The sequence below is a fragment of the Sarcophilus harrisii genome, chromosome 2, assembly GCF_902635505.1.
Source record: "Sarcophilus harrisii chromosome 2, mSarHar1.11, whole genome shotgun sequence".
In the NCBI taxonomy this organism is placed as follows: domain Eukaryota; kingdom Metazoa; phylum Chordata; class Mammalia; order Dasyuromorphia; family Dasyuridae; genus Sarcophilus; species Sarcophilus harrisii.
Window position 1 is genome coordinate 191,863,405 of NC_045427.1, and position 16,137 is coordinate 191,879,541.

Sequence of the window (16,137 nt, forward strand, 5' to 3'; positions counted from 1 at the left end):
AAAGGTCAAGACTGAGAGGAGTAGTAACCAATGGTATGTAGCTTCTAAAGAAAATCAAAGAAGCTATCAATATGGACATGGGTAAAATGAAATCAAAATAATATTGGTTAACAACAATATAGACTTCATTCTACCCTTTCATAACCAAGATTGAGAATCAGAGATATGGGGTTCATATCTTGACTCGCTTACTTATTAGTCACATGTACAACTACCTATTAGATCTATTAAAATTAATACCCTGTACATGTCTACAACTTAATATCTTCCCCCTCAAACCCTCTTTTTTTCTTAATTTCTGAATTACTGTTGAGAGCATCACTATTGTCTCAGTCACCTTCTCGTGTCATTCTTTTCTCCTTCCTCCATCTCCTCCCTCTCTATCTATGCATGTGTGTATATGTCTGTTTCTGTCTGTCTCTGTCTTTTTGTTTCTGTCTATGATCTTCCCTGTCTCTCTGTCTTTATTTCTGTCTGTGTTTCTGTCTCTCTCATCTCTCTTTGTTTTTGTCTCTGTGCCTCTGTATATCTGTATCTGTCTCTCCCTATGAGTCTCTGCCTCTCATTTTGTTTCCTATCTCATGTTGTCTATCTCAACCTTGATCTCTTTTTCTCTCTGTCTCTGTCTCTGTCTCTGTGTCTCTATTTCTGTCTGTTTTTGTCTATCTTTATCTCTGTGTCTATCTCTGTATCTCTCTGTCTGTTTTTCTCTCTTCCCCCCTCCATATGTAATCAGTTTCCAGGTTTTTTTGGTTTTTTTTTTTTTTTTGTTATATACCCTCTTCTCTTGTTCTGGTACATGCCTTTATCACATTATAACTGAACTGTAACAATAGCCTTTTCTCTTTTGGCTGTTCTCCCTGTCTTAAGTCTTTACCCAAACCAATCCATTTCCCAATCACTTTCAAACTGATCCTCTATTCTGGCTTGCCCACCACTCCTATCTTTAGTAAACTTGAGTGATCTTATTGTATCTAGGATCAAGTATAAAATCCTGTTTAATTTTAAAATCCCATTATGACTAACTCCATATATTTTTTACTAGCTCTTCCACATTTCTGACATATTTCTCTTTTCTATCAATCTTATAGCCTACCTGTTTCCCAACAAGGCTCATCTAAAGGCTATAAGATTAATAAATTAGATAATCCAAAAGGAAAGTGACTAAAATTAAAAGGAACTGAGTAAAACTTCTGTTTGGATTATCTAATTTATTTCACATATAACATGTTTGTAGATAGTTGTGTTGTGTCTGATATTAGGCTGTGAACTTATATTTCTCCTTTTTTTTGTATTACCCATATTTGGTACAGTGCCTGATAACACAATATCAACTTAATAAATGTTTGTTTACTTGAATTGTCTTTGGATAGGTCTTTTCAAATGCTTGTGGTCTCATTGTTCCGCTGACATACCCTTCTTTTTCTTAAGTTTTCAATGTCTTTTCCAAATCTGGTTCCAGAATTGAAGATAATAGATATTGTTTGACTAGTACACAATATATGACTGTAACCAAAGAGTGTGCTGGAATCAACTTGTATTGGCTTTAAGAGCTAATTGTTAAATTTTCAATCTGTGTATACATCAGTAATTGGCAAATGTGACAAATCAAAACTTAATTTAGTGTTTCCTTGATCATCTAAGACTTAGAAAAGTGATGGAAAAATGTTTGTAGTGCAAATTAAAGCTAAAATGTGTTGTTTGTACAATTTTCCCTTCATAGAAACAGTTAAATTTTTACTAGCATACTTCTATGACTTCCATTCTTCTGAATACTTTATTCCTAGAACTGCAGGAGATCTTTTAGTTATTGATTCAGATTGAGTGTGCTCTCCACTAGCACCCCAGAAATTTTGTATGGCCTTCATTGTTTTGATATATGTCCCCCACTTTATCCTTTTGAAGCAGGTATTTTTGGAATCTAAGATCAGGACTTTATAGTTATCTCTATGAAAGATAATTGTTCATCCATTGCTGAGCTAATGAATTTTTAAAATCCTGACTCTGAGATCCATTGGGTCAGTTATTCCCTTTAGTATTAGATCCACAAATGTGATAAGTATGGTGCCTATGCCTTTATCTAACTCATTAATTAAAAAATTGAATATTTATATCTGAAAGAAAGTTGAAAGACATGAAACACTTCAAAAAATCCAATGTAATATTCTTAGAGACATTTCTGTAGGGGATTGAGACTCACTTGTAATAGATGTATATAGGTAGACAGTTCTGGCCTTGAAATCAGTGAGTTAATTGACATTGTCCTCCCTTTTTCTCTCCTCTTTTCTTAGAATCTAAGTTTTTCAATATCTTCAGAGAAATCTCAAGTCCCATTGTAGCACTCACATGACTGGATAATGCCCCAGACTTCAATATTTTTTCTACTTTATTTGTCTTACTCAAATACAACTATCCCTTATGTAATACCTGAAAACCTTATTCTGCTCTTTGGGAAAAGCGTGATAATAGCTTAAAAGGACAGATTCACATTTTATACTGCTTTTTAGTTTACAGTATGCTTTCCTCACAGAAATTCTCTAAAATAGGCATTGTAGATATTATCATTCCCATTTTATAAATGAAAAAAGTTGAATTTAACAAGATTTAGTAATCAAAAAATTAATCCATCCAAAGTAATAAGTGAGGCATTGTGGCACAGTGCAGAAAGACATGATCTGGAAGCGAAGAAATCCTGTGTTCAAATTTTGTATCTGCTAAATAATGATTGAGTCACCCTGCATAAATCAATTAAATCTCTTGGGTCTTTAGTCAGCTTCCTAAGACAAAGCAAATAGGGGTTTTCATTTATAGAGGGATTTTCCTTATGCAAGAGCTCCCTGAATCAAGAAAATCACAAGTCTAGTCCCCAATAATATTTCCAAAGTATATAGTTTTACTTGGAGCATATGTATTTTTGTTACTTTGTGTGCTTGTGTGACGCATACTGATTGCAACCTCCTGAAACTTGGTAGATAGACTTTAAAGTCCTTTTCAATTTAAAACTATCTCCTTGCAGCCAAACTAGTGATAGGCCTTTTGGATGTAAACAATCGAAATGCACATTTCTTCACAAAGGCACTGAAGGGAATTCATAGTAGGGAATTCATTAGTTTTATGGCCTTTAAAAAGTTTACCACCCTGGGCCACAATTTCCTCTTTGTAAAATGAAGATATTGGATTAAATAATCTCTAAATTTCCATTCATTTTAAAATTTTATAACCCTATTCCTATAATTTAGACCCTTAGTATATATCCGTAGTATCTTACAGTTTATAAAGCACTTTTTTTTTTACACTCTCATTTAATCCATCAACAACCTGGAAAGAAAGAGTATGGCAAGGCTTTCTGTATTCCATTTTACAAATGAGGATACAGTCTTTCTGATTTATAGACAAAAAGCACTTTTATACACAAAATTTCATTTGATCCTTGCAATAGTATAGAAAGTAAATAAGATATAGCTAGATAGAAGTATAGATAGATAGATAAACATATTTATTATTTTTCTCCCCCTGCTTTTTACAGAGTAGAAAACCAGTTCTCAGAGATATAGTTTGTCTTCTTGAAAACACTCAGAGTTTAAACTTGAGACCCCTAAAAGTGAAATGAGAGAGAGAGAGAGAGGTTATGCAGTTCTTTGCTCCAGCCTGGTACTTTTCCAACTATAACTAGGTGGCTTCTTCCTCTACATGGACCATGGACATATAGCAAACTGTCTCCAAGAGGGGGCAGTGTGGTTTAGGACAAAGAACAGTGGATTTGGCCTCAGGGTAACTGAGTTTGAACCCCAGTTCTTTCACTTATTAGCTGTAAGATCTTGGGCAAACCACTTCCTTCTCTGGGCTGCAATTTCCTTGAAGCACTTTGTCTTTTCTTCACAACTATCCTTCAAGGGAAGTAGAGTATATATCATTATCCCCAACTCAAGTAAAACTGCGAGATTTGATGTCATTTGTTTAGTATCATAAAACAATATTGGGGGCAGTAGGTTCTTGTTTCTTTTATTTTTTTCACTGAGCTGATTTGTCAATGAATAAATCATAGAATTTAAAATTAGAAAGAACTTTAGATATTCTGGAGCCCACCAGCATTTTTCAGGTAGGAAAACTGAGTATTAGAGGTATAAAGCCACTTGTCCCTCAGAATCATCAATAAAAAAGAGAATTCTCAATTCAGGTCACTTTCCATTACTCTATGGTATGTCTAAGTAGGAACATTTCTAGATTTCAATAAAGCATTTGTTAAGCACCTGTTTTATGTCAAGCACTAGCCACTGAGTGTTTGGACTAAGGGATATCTTTTAAACATATGATTGAATTGGTAAAGAAAATTCTTAAGTAAGGAAACTCTGCCAATTCAGGTCAACACTTTCTCTGAAATTTATAATTTTTAAGAGTTGCCACAAGCATAGACAGGTTAAGTAACTTTCCCAGAGTTTCACTGTCAGTATACATCAAAAGCAGAACTTCAAAGCCTTTAAGTGATGCTATATCTCAAGAACCTGGAATAGAAAGGAAAAACTTTATAGTTTCTGTCCTCAAGAATCATTTCATTCTAAGAGGAGAAATATGTATACACATTGTATTTGTATATATAAGTGTTTGTGTATACAAAAGTGGGTATGATTTACATGTATAAATATGATACATATATACATGTGTATATGTATATTTGTAATCACAGTGTATACACACAGACATTTATATGTGTGTATATAGTATAAACAAAGCAAATACATGGTCACTTTGGATAAGAAAGGATTATTAGATAAATCAGAATAATATGACATGCAGAGAATCTGACAGTCTAAGTACCAGAAGCTTTCTACATTTTGAAAAATACATGGTATGTCTATGTTGTTCCTTATATCTTTATTATGTCCTTTAACATTGCCCTCCTTTTCATAGGCACGGAATTTCTCTATATCCTTCACATTGTGTTTATGAGTTTTGGTTTCCCCTAAGAACTTGTCCCCAGTTTCCTTGTGCTGTGTTAATAGTATGTTTTCCCCACGCCTCAAATACTTATACTGTCTATCTTTGGAAACTACAAGATTTTTGAAGCCAAGGTCTGTATTATGTTTGGATTTTTAATTAACATATTAGTAATTCATACTTTTTACAAGATAATTCATTCCTTATACTGAGTTTAGGAGTCTCTTATTCTCTCTCTCTCTCTCTCTCTCTCTCTCTCTCTCTCTCTCTCTCTCTCTCTCTCTCTCCGATTACAAGGCTGTTGGGTTTCTGAAGGATTCAGTCATTCATGTCTTTTCTGTTTTTAAGAACCATAGGAATGTTAGCACAGAAGAGAAAAGCCCAGCTGATGCAATACTTTCATTTTTATTTTTATTTTTTTATTTTATTTCATTTTATTTTTTTATTTAATAGCCTTTTATTTACAGGTTATATGTATGGGTAACTTTACAGCATTAACAATTGCCAAACCTCTTGTTCCAATTTTTCACCTCTTACTGCCCACCCCCTCCCCCAGATGGTAGGATGACCAGTAGATGTTAAATATATTAAAATATAAATTAGATACACAATAAGTATACCTGACCAAACCGTTATTTTGCTGTACAAAAAGAATCAGACTCTGAAATATTGTACAATTAGCTTGTGAAGGAAATCAAAAATGCAGGTGAGCAAAAACATAGGGATTGGGAATTCAATGTAATGGTTTTTAGTCATCTCCCAGGGTTCTTTCTCTGGGCGTAGCTGGTTCAGTTCATTACTGCTCCATTGTAAATGATTTGGTTGATCTCATTGCTGAGAATGGCCAGGTCCATCAGAACTGGTCATCATATAGTATTGTTGTTGAAGTATATAATGATCTCCTGGTCCTGCTCATTTCACTCAGCATCAGTTCGTGTAAGTCTCTCCAGGCCTTTCTGAAATTATCCTGTTGGTCATTTCTTACAGAAAAATAATATTCCATAATATCCATATACCACAATTTATTCAGCCATTCTCCAACTGATGGGCATCCACTCAGTTTCCAGTTTCTAGCCACTACAAAGAGGGCTGCCACAAACATTCGTGCACATACAGGTCCCTTTCCCTTCTTTATGATCTCTTTGGGATATAAGCCCAGTAATAACACTGCTGGATCAAAGGGTATGCACAGTTTGATAACTTTTTGAGCATAGTTCCAAACTGCTCTCCAGAATGGTTGGATTCGTTCACAACTCCACCAACAATGCATCAATGTCCTAGTTTTCCCACATCCCCTCCAACAATCATCATTATTTTTTCCTGTCATCTTAGCCAATCTGACAGGTGTGTAATACTTTCATTTTTAGATGAGCAAAATGAAGCTCCCTAAAAGGAAGTGACCTTGACCAAGATTATATAATAAAAATTTTATCTTTTGACTCCAAATCTATCTCTTCCACTACATAAACCCTTTATTTTACTTTTAATTAAAAAGTAGGGATGATTCTTCTTCATCATTATCTTTCTCAAAATTAGCCCTGGTGAAATGGAACTTGATTCTACAGTATTCAAGAAGAATTGAGTGTCCATGTGCCAAACTAAGGGTAATTGGGGGGAAATTTAATAATCTGAGAGATCCAAAAATCTTCATTTCCTTGATAAAACATAAAGTAAAAAACATTAATTAATTCTAACCATGGAATCATTTGTCCCAAAATGCAAAAGAGCTGAATTGCAAAGTGACTCAGTTTTTCACAAACTTTGGGTCTTTGGGTATATTATCTCACTTTTCTGGTCCTGGTTATCATCTCACTAACAAGAATTAGATCTTCCTGAATATTTCATCCAACTTTAAATAACATAATGCCACTGACGTAGTGGAGGAAAACCATGGATGATGATGGACTTGGAAATTGTAGCATATGTGATCTGTATAAAAGAACTAGGAATTGTTATGCTACAGAAGAGAAGGCTCAAGTGAGTCTTCAAATAAGGAATAATAAAATCTAAAATTTGAAAAATAAACAGCAGTTAGCAGTGGATAGAGTAACAGCCCTAAAGTCAGGAGAACTTGAGTTCAAATCTAACCTCAGATGCTTGACATTTACTATGTGACTGCAGGCAAGTCACTTAACTCCAATTGTCTCACAAAAAAAAAAAAAAAGAAAAGAAAAAAAAGAAAAGAAAAAGAAACAAAATTTGAAAAACAACTTTCTTAAAGGTCATCTAGTTCAGTCCTAAATCTATTATTATTAATTTAGAAGCATTCTTAAATGTTGAAATCCTATAATGTAGAAGATGAACTAGATTAATGGTTCTCAAAGGATGTGACCTAAGACATTAGAATTCCACAAATTTCAACAAACTGTGACACAAAATGTGGATAGTGGTGATGATGATAACTTTCAGTATTATTACTATTTTGCTTTTATTGCTATACTTACTATTATTGCAACTATTATGTTAGATATATGATGACTTATTAGGCATAGATGAAAATCTTATATGCAGCTCAAGATGAAGAACTCCTATCTATACGGAGCTAAGATCTTCATTAGGGGTTTCTTAGTCTATATATATTAGAATTAAAATTGGAGATAAGCATTTGAGTTATTAGTCATCTCTTCACTCATTACTTTGAATTCCAGATAGTCATTAAATATTTATTATGTATCAAAAATTATGATAGATACTGGACATAAAAAGAAAAGCACAAGACAGTTCCTAATCTAATGGGAGAGACAATATGTAAAAAATATTTATGCTGTGTCTGTCTCTTTCTGTCTCTGTTTCTGTCTGTCTCTGTCATACATACACTTATGTATGTACATATAAACATATACACATCTATGTATATATGTATACACATATATAGATAAGCAAAATAAGAGAAAACTAGAATTAATTGAGATTGGGAAAAGTCTTAAAATAGCAGAAGGTTTAAACTCAGTCTTTCTGGCCCCAAAGTATGGAACTAGAAGAACTGTATGAAATTCATAATAAAGCACATTTAGTCTTCACATAACTCTTAGTGAGATGCTATACTTTGTGGCAAAATAAATTATGCTATGATAACAATAATTGAGAACAATTTAAGAACTATTGTATTATGGAAATCATTAAGGAAATTTTGTAAGTAGTCAGATTGTAGATTAAAAAAAGGAATGAAGCTGTGAATTTCCTCTCACTAAAAAGATTCAAACAGAGGCTACATGGCCACTTTTAAAAGATGTTAAACAAAAGGTAGTCATGTATTAGATGTATTGAAATCTTTGACTCAATATCTGCCTCAGTTTTCTAGATGGATGATTTTAAAGCTTTATCTTCTCTTAGTCTCCCATAAGAACACTAGTTACCTGCTACTCTGAATTTACAACAAGGGTCCCTAACCTGGACTCAATGGGCAGATTTCAGAGATGTGAAATTAGATGGGGAAAAATTAGCATCTTAGTTTCCACTAACTTTTAGTTTTCTTTGAAATCCTGCATATTTTATTAATTTAAAAACATTCTAAAAGGAGTTCATAGGGTTTCCCCAGAGGGCCAAAAGAATATATGACAAATAATAAATTTAATAATCCTGGATTTAGAGGGAAAATTAAGAATCTCTTGATTCAGGACTTTATATTAAAGGAAAAAAAATAGTATCCTCCTTTTTTCATAATACTGAAGAACAGATAGAATCAAATATATTAGCATCCTGTGAGGCTGATTTTTGCTTGAAACTAATTCTGAAAAGGGAAAATTTCTCTCTCTTTAATCCCTTATTGACTTGATGACTCTGAAGCTCTTGATGGCAGATTTTAAATGCCATGACTAGATCTTCCTCAAGTTTATGTTATTTTTATGTTTTATTTTTTGTCCTGAGAGGCAGGCAGGTGCTAAGCAATTCATCTGTGGCATCTACATAGTGTTGCCATGTTACCAACTCTTCACTATGACTCTCCAACATTCCCATCAAATTTCCTAGACCCAGGAGCTGGAACTGAACTTGGCCTAACTGCAAATACTTCAGGCCCTTTGAAAGAAAGGGTTATCTTGGAATGTAACATAAATAAACTGTGGTTATAAAAACCAGCCAAAGCCTCCTCGTTATTTTGTGTCTCATCAGAGGTTGCAAAGTGAAGCCTTCCAGGAAAATATGTACTTGTCTGGTTTTGCTTAATTTCAGAAATTATTTGCAGATCTTGGGAAAACAGTGTGGGCTGTTTGCTTTTGGTGGTGGGGGCTGAGGATAGTTGTTTTCTGTCAGAGAGAGTTACTTTATGTAAATCAATTTCTGTTTAGTCCTGGAATAGGGATGTCTTTCAAAACAGTGACTCTTGCTCAGGCCAGATTAGGTGGCAGAGGTGAGTTGTCACCACCATCAATGTAGGGATTTGTTTTAAGAGCACAGTGATTGTACATTGACTTACAGGGCTTGTGAAAAACAAGACATTTTTTTCTTTTCTAAATAACTTCCCATCCACATCTGGGTTTTTCACTTTTTTTTCTTTTCAACATGCTCTTCCCACCCCTGTCAGAGATTTCTCTGTCCATTTTCATGAGCTTTCTGCACATGTGTCTGTTCTATAAGCTACTAATAAGGCCAGCACTGGTTCAGAAAGGCAACTTGCCTCACAGCTTGCTTCTCCTCACCCCATCCTACCCAGACTTGGGATTGTTATATTAAGAGGGGATTATTCAACTAGAGCTCACAGAAGTTTTGATTTGGGACAGCATGAAAGTGGGAGTGGAAGCAGTAGCTAAGGGAAGAGAACTGGAGGAGGAGGCAGCCAGAAAGATAAATTAATGTAGATGATTTATTTATTCCTAAAGGAATTGAGTTCTTATCAGGATCAGAAGATAAAGTACCAAAGAAGGCAGGCCAAGTCGAAAAAAAAAAAAAAGAAAGAAAAATTGAGAAGAGTTAATAGAAGAAGTTAGTTAGGTACTTAGCATATAGAGATCCATAAGGAACCTTAGAGAAATCTCTCTACAACAAAACAAACTTTGGTGAAAATGTAGATGGTTTTTCCCCATTCACGTTCATAAACCCCTCTGAAATCTATCCAGTATGCCAGATTAAGAACCTATCATCTAGTACAACTATCTCATTTTATAGAAAAGACAACTAACCTAAATTTACAGATAGTGAGTAACCCAGAATTCAAAAACAGATCTTCTGATTGTAAATTCAGTACTATTTTTACCACAGCAATACCTTTTTAACTAATAAGATTAGAAAAAAATAGAACTTGTTCATTGTTAAGGAATAAAATGAAAGCCATCATTCATCTGTCATTTATTAAGCACCTACTATGTATCATGTACTATGTCAGATATAGAGGATTGAAAGACAAATTGAAGCCATTCCTTCCTTAGTGAGCTTACAGTTCTTTTCCAATAATTTATGGAACTCACTCTGGATTCTTATTATACTAATTTGTAAAGAATTTAATTATGAACCAGTGATAAAACCAATTATCTCAGGCTCAAGTTGATACAATAAATTCAGAGGCTCACCATCAGAGTGTTGGCCATTACTATTATTATTATTATTATTAGGTAAGGAGGAGGAAAGGAGAACATGTCATTGTATATGAGGTGTAGAAGATTCATGACTGTGATCTGAAACACTGAGAAAATCATAAACTTCTAGTTCTTTTTGGGTCCAGTAGTTGCCCTTGCTATCACTCAAAGTCCTGAAGGGTTTGAATTTGCATGCTAAAAATTGAGCATCTATCTATGTATAAAATGATCTCTTCAGATAGATCAGTGAGTCCTAGCTCTGCTTCCCTGATTTCACAGGCACTTTATCACATCAAAGTATATAAGGAAATTCATTTTTTAAAATCTCAGAATTAAAATAATTTAAAAGAAACAAAGGAATGCTTCCAACATGTTATGGATCTGTTCTATGAAAAATTCTGGAAATACAGAGGCATAGATTTCTTGAAATAGGATTGTGATCTCTAATTAGTAGAAAAAGATTCTCCATAGATAGGATACCATAGACAGGACAACAGCAATGTGCTGAAATTAGGAAGATTTTATTTCACATAAACTGTTTATATTAAAATCAAATGTCATCCAATCATATTTTTGAAAGAATAAAGTCATAGAAACAAATAAACACACTAAAATAGTCAAGAATCCGTGGTAAAGAGAAAATTACATTTCTTACCATATAGGATAATCCTTATAGACTATCACTACATGAATTTTTACATATATATATATATATATATATATATATATATATATATATATACATCACATAGTCTTAATATGGTATCTTATTTATAGTGTAAAAGTTGAAATCAAACTACTGTCACTTTAGTTCTGGTATCTTGAGAGGGTGAGAATGTGTTTCAATGAAACAATTTAAAGGCCTTGTAAGTCTGAAAAGTCTTCAAAAGCCACTAAATGAAGAGTAAAGAAACTGAGCAAGATATCTATTCTTAATGGTTGGGGGAGGGGTTGTTACAACCTCTAAATCCTGAACATAAGCATGAAGTTTACTAGAATTAGAAGAAATTCCAGAAAATGGAGGGTGTAGTTTTGAGGAACAAATGTAATACTGAGCTGTGACAGAGAAAAGTGATATCAAGATGAGTAATTGATTGTATAAGAATTTCAGAATATAAAATCCAAGCTGGGGAAGTCCCAAGAAAAGATTAGTCCTTTCCTCCACTTCCTCTTTGGATGCCTGTCTGTCCATAGACATTATAAGGCAATCTGCTATTTCATCATCTAAATGTTTACAGGAAGCTGAATTTTGACTTAACCACGAAGAGGCCAGGAGCTGACTAAAGAAAGATATGTATAAAATTAGGCAGAGTTTAACTTCTGCTTAAACGTTAGAAGATTTCCTAATTGGGGGATCAGTGTGATTTTGACTAAATTCATGACTATCTAGTATAAACATCTAAGGCTTAAGAGTACATAACCACATGTAACACTGGGGCCATTATATTTTCTCCTAGCCTTAAAATAAGCAAAATAATACATCTTAAAATAAGTATTGCAATAAGATTATTTTTTAAAACTTGGAGGAATCTTAGAGGGTAATCCACTCTTCATATCTTCATTTTACTGATGAGAAAGCTAAAGCCCCCAGAAGGCAACTTGACTTAATATGAGGTAAAGACAAACAAACAAAATACAAGCAATAAGAATCAAGTCTGAATTTAAATTAATAATCAACTAATAAACATTTATTAAGAAATTTTCAATCCAGGTAGTACAAAATTTACTTAGTAGTAGAGTTATTTTCTTGAATTCATTTCTCTTTTTGGGGAGCTAAAAGTATCAAATGGAAGTTTAAAATTTTACTGAGGCTTTCTCAAAGAGGCAAACTGAAAAGACCATTATCCTCAAGATTAGAAGAATTACATTCAAATTTCAGTTACACAATTTTCTGAGGAACTTTGATCAGGTCATTTTTACTCTATGATCCTCAATATATTTTTTGGTTGTCACAACCTTAAAAGATTATAGTGAGGAAAAGGGGCTTATAAGCTTTAAAGCTCTATCAAAATGTGAACTGTTAGTTTTATTCTGGCCTGCACTTTGCTATTATCAGTTGTAGAGTCTAACTGAATCATTTGAAATGTAGGGAGGTTATACTAAACAAAAATTTCTATTCATCAAAGATTGCCTTCACCTAAGACTGCATGATAATAATATTGGTTAGAACAGATATTTCTGAGAATTTCTTATATTTTTTTTCTTTTCTGTGTTCACTTTTTTTTCTAAATTTTCTTGTATTTATTTATTTATTATAGCCTTTTAGATAACAAAACATATGCATGAGTAATTTTTCAACACTGACCCTTGCAAAAACTTTGGTTTCAACTTTTCCCCTTCTTCCCTCCACCCTCTCCCCTAGATGGCAGGTATTCCTATACATGTTAAATCTGTTAAAGTATATGTTAAGTACAATATATGTATATATATTTATACAGTTATCTTGTCGCACAAGAAAGATCAGATTTTGAAAGAAGATAAAAATAACCTGAGAAGAAAAAACAAAAATTCAAGCAAACAATAACAGAAACAATGGAAATGTTATGTGGTGGTCCATACTCATTTCCCAGTGTTCTTTCTCTGGGTGTAGCTGATTCTGTTCATTACAGACCAATTAGAACTGATTTGAATCCTCTCATTGTTGAAGAGAGCCACATCCATCAGAATTGATCTTCATATAGGATTGTTGTTGAAGTGTATATAATGATCTCCTGGTTCTGCTCATTTCACTTAGCATCAGTTCATGTATGTCTCTCCAAGCCTCTCTGTATTCATCCTGTTGGTCATTTCATATAGAACAATAATATTCCATAATATTCATATGCCACAATTTATTTAGTCATTCTCGAATTGGTGGGCATCTCTTAAATTTCCATTTGCTAGCCACCGCAAAAAGGGCTGCCACAAACATTTTTGCACATATGGATCCCTTTCCCTTTTTTAATATCTCTTTGGGATATAAGTCCATGTTTACTTTTAACACTCTAATCTGCCTGCAGTATAAAGACCTGCCATTTCTATTCAATTACTTCTATGGTACAATATTATCAATATTTCTATGTAATCTGTGGCAATGTTTTAAGAGCAGGATTGAGTAGTTCAGTAAACACCGGGCTTTGTTTCAGAAAATATGGTTTTGACATTTATAAGTTGCTAGAACAAGGAAAAGTTATTTACCTTCTCTGAAGCTGTTTCTGTCTCTTTACACATGTCTATAAACAAATATATGAAAAGTCAAGTAAATGATTTAGATAGATGGCTACATAGATCCATAGGCATAAAAACACATAGAATCTTAAAAGAGGTAGAAGTGACCTCAGAACCATATAGTTCAACTTCTTATTTACAGATGAGAAATCTATGGTCAAGGTTGATTAAGAAGAGAGTTGGTCAAGAGATCAAGCAATATGTATACCCTTTACCTACAAGGGATGTAGCAATGACTCTGTGTGTGTGTGTGTGTGTGTGTGTGTGTGTGTGTGTGTGTTGTTCCAAAAGGGACAGCATATACATAGGCAAGGTTTATATATGTATAAAATTTTGTCCTAATAGATGGCCATATAAATGCCAGCAGTTATTAAAACCATCTTGGCACAGGTAGGCCCAATAAAATCATAATTCTCCTTGACTTCTGTTGGATCATTATATCAGAGACACAAATTCAGTGGGAAATATGATCAGGGAGAGGAAGCAGAGAAGAACATGGGGGTGCTAAGTGGCAGATCCGATATAAATATAAAATATCAAGTAAGCTATTTTGATGCATATAAGTGAGAATCTGATTCTAAATTACCAGTCTATGAAGACAGATTCTATAAATCATGAAGAAGTTTGGCTATGAAAATAATGACTTGAAAAAGCTTTGTGGGCCTTGGATATCATTAAACACATGCAATAAACCTTGGGAACATTATTCACCCTCTCTGCACTCCAGGGTCCAACCCCGTTCTTCTCAATAAAGTTAGAATGATAACTTTATAAGTCAGTAACTCAAAGTATATAACATTTCTGGTGCTCCTATGGGATAATAAGGATGAGGCCAATGTCACACAATTAACAGGGAATAGAGGGTTTGTAGCAACGTGGATAATTAAAAAGGAGGAGGAGTCTTAAGGTAAGCTAGAGCTTTTAATGTAATGTGACCACCAGGAGCATCCACTCAGTCCTGTCACTATAAAAAGGGCTGCCACAAACATTTTTACACATATGGGTCTTTTCCTCATTTTTATGATTTCTTTGTCATACAGTCCCAATAGAAACACTGCTGAATCAAAGGGTATTTACAGTCTGCTAGCACTTTGGACATAGGTCCAAATTGCTGTTTAGAATAAATGAATCAGTTCACAACTCCATCAACAATGTATGTCCCAGTTTTCCCACATCACCTCAAATGTTAATCATTATCTTTTCCTGGCATCTTAGCCAATTTGAGAGATGTGAAATGTACCTCAGAGTTGTCTTAATTTGAATTTCTCTAATAAATATTGATTTTGAGCATTTTTTCATATCACCAGAAATTATTTTAATTTCTTCATCTGAAAATTATCTATTCATATTCCTTCACCATTTATTAATAGGAGAACAGCTTCTAATCTTATAATTTTGGGTCAAATCTTTATATATTTTAAAAATTAATCAGAACTTTGTCAGATTTCTTGGATGTAAAAAATTTCCCCAGCTTTCTGCTTCTTTTCTAATATTGGCTGTATTGATTTTGAAAAACAACAACAACAAAAAAATCCAAAACTTTTAACATTTAATATAATCAAAATTATCCATTTTATTTTTCATAGTTCTCTATGTTCTTTTTTGGCCATAAATTTCTTCCTTCTTTACAGATCTGAGAGGTAGACTATCCCTATTCACCTAATCTACTTATAGTATCACCCTTTGTTTAAAAAGTGCAGGGAAACAGATTTTATGAGTAAGAAAAGGTTAAGTATTCCCAAGAAAGTTGGATTTGTGAATTGGAAAAAGAAAATAAATCACTAAAAATTAGTTAAATGGAAAAAATTCCATAGAGCAAAACAACTAATTTAAAAAGTCAATTGGACATATAGAAAAAGAAGTAAAAAAAGCTAATGAAGAAAATAACTCCCTAAAAATCAGAACTGAACAAATAGAAATGACTGATTCATTGAGACATCAAGAATCAGTCAAGCAAAACCAAAAAAAAAAATGTGACATTAGAAAAAAATGTCAAATATTTACTTCAAAAAACAACAGACCTGGAAAATAGATATGGGAGAGATAACCTGAGGATCATTGGATTAACCAAAAATTATGATGAAAAAAAGAGCCTAGATACTATTTTACAGGAAATCATCAAAGAGAACTGCCCAGATGTAACAGAACTGGAAGGTAAAATAGGCATTGAAAGAAGTTATTGACTACCTTCTGGAAAAGGCTCTAAAATAAAAACTCCAAGGAATATTGTGGCCAAATTTCAGAACTATCAGACTAAAGAAAAAATATCAAAAGCAGCCAGGAAAAAAAAATTCAAATACCGAGGGGCCACTCAAGATTGGGTTGCCTCAACATTAAAGGATCGAAAGGCCTGGAATCCGATATTCTGAAAGGCAAAAGAACTCAGAATGAAGTCAAGAATAAACTACCCAGGTAAGTTGAGCATTTGTTTCCATGGAAGAAGGTGGACATTTCATGAAACAGAGGAATTCCATTTGTTTCTAAG